This window comes from Callionymus lyra, chromosome 13, assembly GCF_982586985.1.
Source record: "Callionymus lyra chromosome 13, fCalLyr1.hap1.1, whole genome shotgun sequence".
Classification (NCBI taxonomy): domain Eukaryota; kingdom Metazoa; phylum Chordata; class Actinopteri; order Syngnathiformes; family Callionymidae; genus Callionymus; species Callionymus lyra.
In genome coordinates, this window is record NC_141830.1 from 4,282,174 (window position 1) to 4,289,188 (window position 7,015).

Genomic DNA, 7,015 nt, shown 5'->3' on the forward strand with positions numbered 1-7,015 from the left:
TCCCACAGGGAGGAGACCACGGTAGAGACGGAGGACACGCTAGAGAGAGTTGGATGATGAAGCCGGGGAGAAGAAGGTCTGGCCTCTCTGGTGGAGCTGCTGCCCCCGCGACCCCAACATGAAGCTATTAATGAAGACGAATCTCTGTTTAATCATTTTAAAAACATCAAAAATTATTTTTTATTCATAAATAACTCTGTTGTGTTTTTCATCTCATGTTAAGATACTTAAATATAAGTCCTGCAGAATTATAAAAGCATATCAGTGTCATCAGAATATTAAACGGAATAAATATTTATATGTTAAACATGTTTTATTGAAAAGTTTTTTGTAATCATTGAATATTTTTTTGTATAACTTTATCAAGTTATTTGTGTCTTGTAATATGAATTCATTTTTTATTTAGTAATTAAATAAATATTTTGAACGCTTGAATTTATTTTTACTTAAATTTCAACATAGAAACTTCGGTGTCACTGATTGGATGATGAAAAGTACTCCCCAGCAAGCGTGGATGTGATTGGCTACCTTCAGTGATAGAAGTCAGAGTGAGTTGTAATTCCGTTGTTGTCCAGGAGGAGGCAGTGCAGTGACGAGGGAAAGCCCCAGAAAGTGATTGACAGCAGAAGAGACGTGAGTGACGTGTGTGTAAGAAAATGTGAGTCTCTATGATGACGATGATGTCGGGAGTTGTGCTCAGGTGAGTGTGTTGTCAGGTGAGTGTGTTCTCAGGTGTGTAAGAAAAGACTGTGTCTCGCTGTAAGTAAGCAAGTAAGTAATATTTATTTATATAGCGCTTGTTACTGGTCCATGATAGCTTAGCGAGTCATTTGGTTTCTCTCAGTATGTACATGAACCGACTCACTGTTTCAAGCACACATTAGATCTTGTCCTAACATACGGACTTGAAATTAAAAATGTTATTGTCTCTCCTCAGAATTCACTTCTTTCTGACCATCAATTAATAACCTTTGATTTTATCTTAAATGACCAAAGTCTACAGAGCAGGATCTCAAAAGATGTCTGTCTGATAGTGCCGTAACCAAGTTTAAGGACTCAATTCCCCCAGTGTCAGTAAAATGTCTAATCTCAGTGTGTCAGGAAACTCTACCCATAGTCACCTTGACAGTGATAACTTTGTGGGCAGTTTCACAGACTCGTTACATAACACGCTTGAATTAATTGCACCACTAACTCAAAAGACTGTTAAAGTAAGGTAAGGTTAGGTAGAACTTTATTGATCCCTCAGGAGGTCTCTTTTGGGAAATTGTTTTTTTCCAATAGCCACAGCAAATACAGAAATTTTTCATAAAATATAAATCAAAATAAAATAAGAACAAGAACAAAGAGAAATAAAGAGAAAGAACAAGATGATACAATCTAAGTCTAAAGATAAAGACAAAGAACATGGATCAAAGAAAAATAACAAAGTAAGTAAGTAAGTAAGTAAGTAATATTTATTTACATAGCGCTTTTCGAGACCAGGGTCACAAAGCGCTTAAACAATCAAAACAATACTCAAAAAAAGTACATACTTTAAAGATCAAGATAATACTGAGAACAACACAGGAGTTCGAGAAATTCAAGGAAAAGCCTGAACAAATAGAAACGCCTTAAGATGTTTCTTAAAGGAGTCAGTAGACTCCATCAAGCGCAAAGAGAGAGGAAGATCGTTCCAAAGCTTAGGAGCAACAGCCTGAAAAGATTTCTCTCCTCTGGTCCTGAGCCGTGTGCGTGGAACCATAAGTAGATTTTGATCCACAGACCTCAGAGCCCGAGCTGGGGTGTAAGGCTGGATCAGATCACTGATGGAAGGTATGACCATGAATAGATCTGAAAGTAAGAACCAGAATTTTAAAGTTGATCCTGAAAGAAACTGGAAGCCAGTGAAGAGTTTTAAGGACCGGAGAGATGTGAGTTCTTCTACTTGAGCGGGTCAGAATTCTGGCTGCAGAGTTCTGAATCAACTGCAGGCGAGACAACTCCTTCTTGTTAAGACATGAAAACAAACTGTTACAATAGTCCAGACGAGAAGAAACAAACGCATGGATTACAAGCTCCAGATCATGTTCCGACAACATTTTCCTAAGTTTAGAGATTTTTCTCAGTTGAAGGAAACAGTTTCTGGTCAGTTTTCTGCAATGTCGAACAAGAGACATGTCTTTATCAAATACAACACCCAGGTTTCTCAGGCTCAATTTGACAGACTGACCTAAGTCACCCAAGTACTGACTCAACCCTGGAATCTTATCATCAGGAGCAATCACCAGTGTTTCAGTTTTGTCCACATTTAGCTGTAGAGTGTTTTCACTCATTGTTTGATTTCTAGCAAACAATTGACTAAGCTGTTCAGCCTCTGGGGCTCAGTTGGATCAAAAGAGCAGTAGAGCTGGATGTCATCAGCAAAAATGTGATAAGAAACATCTGGAAATCTCTGAATGATTTTACCGAGGGGAATCAAGTACAGCAAAAACAATAAAAGACCCAGAACAGAACCTTGAGGGACTCCACACAACAGATCAGCCGATTCAGACCTCATTTGATTGGCAGATACACTAAAACTGCGCCCAGAAAGGTAAGATGAGAACCATTCTAACACAGACCCAGACAGTCCCACTTCATCCCTCAGTCTTCTCAGCAGGATCTGGTGATCAACTGTGTCAAAGGCTGAGGACAGATCCAAGAGAACCAGAACAGTGAATTTACCAGAGTCAGCCAACATCATGATGTCACTGGACACTTTCAATAAAGCTGTCTCCGTAGAGTGATGTTTACGGAAGCCAGACTGAAACTTCTCATGGATGTCGCTCTGATCCAGGAACAAAGACAGCTGCTCAGACACCACCTTCTCCAAGATCTTGGACAAGAAAGGGAGCTTAGAAATAGGCCTGAAATTACTGAGGTCAGTTGGGTCTAAGCCTGGTTTTTTGAGCAGAGGCTCCACAATGGCATGTTTAAATGCATTGGGAAAAACCCCTGTGGAAAGGGAGAGGTTCACCATATTGGTAACCCAGGGGCCAATTACATCAAATACTTTGATAAAAAGCCTACACGGAAGGACGTCATCTGAGCATGAGGAGGGTTTCATCTTGTTCACTAGTGCCGAAATATCAACCAAAGATACAGCAGTGAAGGAGGACCAAGAGGAGGAGAGGGGCTCAAAGACAGTAGGGGTTCCAAACAAAGGGGGAGAGATTTTCTCTTTGATCAATTTAATTTTGTCAATGAAAAATCTCAACAATGCATTGCTGTCAGCTTCACAGAAGACAGGCGTGATTTGAGGAGCAGGAGACACGAGAGAATTAATCGTGTCAAACAAAACTTTGGGGTTTTTCCTATTTGCTGCTACCAGTTTTCTGATGTAATCAGATCTAGCAGTTTCTACCATCTCATTGTAAGAAGTCATCAGATCCCTGAGGTGAAGTCTATGCACCTCAAGTTTAGTGGACTTCCAGAGACGCTCAGTCTTTCGACAAAGTCTCTTCAGACTCAGGAGGTCTTCATTTGTCCAAGGGCACCGTTTTTTCTGAATTTTCAAGTTCGATTTAACAGGTGCCACTTGATCCAGTATTTCAACACAATGATCAGTGAAACAGTGAATCAAACTGTCCACGTCTGGGCAGTCATCAAAGGAAAGACGGTCAAACATAGCAGAAAAGCTGTCTGCAGTATCGGCTGAGATGACAAGCCTCTGAGACCTAACTTTCAAAGGCTTAGGTTCAGGGATGAAGTCCAGGTTAAACAATACAAGAGAATGATCACTCATGATGGACATCATGTACAGATACATTAGAAATGTCCAGGCCAAGAGTAAAAACTAAGTCTAAAATGTGGCCTTTTTGATGAGTGGGTTCAGAAACATGTTGCTCAAAATTAAAGGCTTCTGTTAAAGTTAAAAGTTCTTTAGCAGAACAAGATGTGACGTCATCAACATGAAGATTAAAGTCTCCAAGAATAAGGGCAGATTCCATTTGAATAATGGAAGATAAGAAGTCACTAAAGTCTTTCAAGAACATCGCTGCAGGACCAGGCGGACGGTAGATTGACACACAATAGAAAGGTCTTGTAGAACCAACCAAGATCATCTGAGATTCAAAAGAAGTGAATTCCTGTGTCTGAATCACTTTGCAAGAACAACTCTCCCTAAAAACAGTAGCAAGACCTCCTCCACGACCAGAGAGGCGAGGCTTCCCCAGGACAGCGCTCCCTACTGGACAGAGTTCGTTCTTTCTTCCTCTCTCTGCCAAGTCTCAGAAAGACATAATAAATCCAAATTAACTCTTGTGAAAAGATCATTAAGAATAAAGGATTTATTAGTAATGGAGCGAACATTAAGAAGTCCCACATTCAGCACCGATGACGTCACTGACGACGCCGCGTCACTGACAGGCGCGCAGAGCGGGATCTTTTGAAGCAAACAGCGGTCACGTGGGTGCCAGCTGTCACTGAAGTTCAACTCGGTAGTAAAAGCCGAATTAAATAGAGGAAATTAAAAAATCTTACCACCTTTTGTTGAGGTCTGGACAGACGGCAGCGCTGATGTGTCGTCAAACTCTGCCACGAGAGGAATGTCGATCAAACATCGATGACGTCCGATGACGTCAGAGTTGTTCCGAGCGATCGCGACTGCGTGTCTCATCCTGACCTGAACTCCAGACCGACTCGATCGCTTGTGGAAATCGCCCGGTACCCGAGAGATCAAACGATATTCCTCAGAGTCCGAGTCGATGAGAAGCGGAGCCGGAAACATATTCACTCTGATGTTGAAAAGAGCATCACAATCATAGATCCGAGATGCTTGAGACATATCTTTAGTGATATGAGCATAATATCCGGACAAATAGTCGTTAAATAGACTGTTTTTGGCAATTATTGCAGGAGCAGCAAGCAGCCGATCAAAGGATACAAAGATTAACATAGAACAGAACATCCAGATACTTTTACTCCACTCCTGCCCCCGAACACAGAATTGTACAATTTAATAGCCCGAGGAATGAATGAGTCCCTGAGTCTATTAGTGTTGCATCAGGGAAGGAGCATTCGTGCTGCATCTGCTTCTCTGCTCACTGATGACAGTGTTCAGAGGATAACGGTCATCATCCATGATGGACAGTAGTTTGTTCAATGATCTCCTCTCAGCAACTGTCACCAGTGAGTCCAGCTTCATGCCAACCACAGAGCCAGCCTTTCTGATCAGTCTGTCCAACCTGTTGACCTCGTCTTGGACACATTCCCACCCCAACACACCACAGCATAGAACAGGACACTGGCCACCACAGACTGGTGGAACATCCAGAGGAGTTTCCTGCAGATGTTAAATGATCGGAGCCTCCTCAGAAAGTACAGTCTAGTTTTAGTTTCAGTCTGGTTTTAGGGAACACCACAGCACAGAGACCGCCCTGGTAAAGGTAAGTAAGTAAGTAAGTATTTTAATAAAAAGTACAAGAACTGTTGACTGCCGGGTATAATAGTGTATTGTCTGGTCATTTCAACGCGTACACAGACGAAAAAGAACGAGTACCTGTGAAACCCCTAAAACTGTAGAGAGAGGGGAAAGCACTGGAGGAGTTTGTCATGTTTATGTTCTTCCTGTTTTATTTTGAAGGTGTGTTTCCGTTTGTATGCGTCCTGTGTTTTCTATTGACAGACGCTGGCAGGTGCGCGGCTGGTGATGATTGAGTGGCGGGTTCTTCCTATTGTTAAGGAGCATCTCTACCCGGAAGAACTCGGGAGAGTATTGAGTTTCCAGACCAGGTTGGCTATGCCTCTGATCTCGCTCCTCGCTTTTGAATCTGAACTTTGTAAATCCTGTGGATACCCCTGACGTTGTCAGCGCTTTATTTTACTCACGTGAGTCTTTTTGTCTTTTTGTTTTTAGTTGCTGTTTGAGACCCCGATCTCCAGCCGTGCCCTGCCTTCGTCCCGAGCGCCTGATTGTTTTTTGTTCCTGTTCCTCCCTATTACGGACCGCTTTGGAGTTATTAAAGACTTTTATTCTGAGCTTTTCCTCCGTGGATTATTGACTCTTCCGCATCTGGGTCTCCTGCCCTGATCGGTTCGTGACAGAGTTGAGTGACAATTGTGACATGAGAGATGTTTTTAGAGTTTTGTACCCGCACAAAATAGATTTTACCCGCTTTGACGTGAATGTTAAGACACGGATAGACCGAGTATATGTATCAAAGAGTATAAAACCAGTGTATTATAAAACAAAACTTTTGATCAATTCCGATCATTTAACAGTTGAGACGGGATTACTTTGAGGAGATTGCGAACAAAGAGGTTATTGGAAGTTAAACATTGATGTACTTCGAGAAAAAGACATCACTGAGGAACTAATCGCTGAAATACATCTAATCAAGAACCTAGAGGTATTTTTTCACTCTAAGCGAGAACTCTGGGAGTATATGAAGGAAAGATTAAAAAGGTTCTTCAAATACAAATGTAAAGTTTTGAATAAACAGAAAAACCAAAGGTACAAAGAACTCATGATGGCGTATATAACTAAGAAAACAAAACTCAATATAAGAAGAACATTAAATCGGGATTGACCAAAATTAATGATCACAACATTTACGAATACAGGCTGGGATAAAAAATAAAGATGTGTGCAATATAAACCAATTAATTAAAAAGAACAGAACTAATTTAAATAATAAATACATTTCAACAATAAATAATGAAAATGGTGAACAGATCACAGAAGAAAAATTTAAAAGGGAAACGATCAAAGCACTTTGTGAAGAAATGTATAAAGAAATCGAAATGTCAGAAGCACAAATGAAATATTTTAAAAGAAGCCATTTTGCAGTTAAATCGAGGGAAAGCTCTCAAAGACCTCAACAACTGGAGGCAAATAACTATGACCAACACTGACTACAAAATATTAGCAAACATCATAATAAACTGACTGAACCCGATTTTGGGAAGAATTATTGCACAAGAACAAACCTGTGCAATAAAGGGGAGGTTAATGTGGGACAATCTTGCAACTCTCAAAATATACATCTTGAAA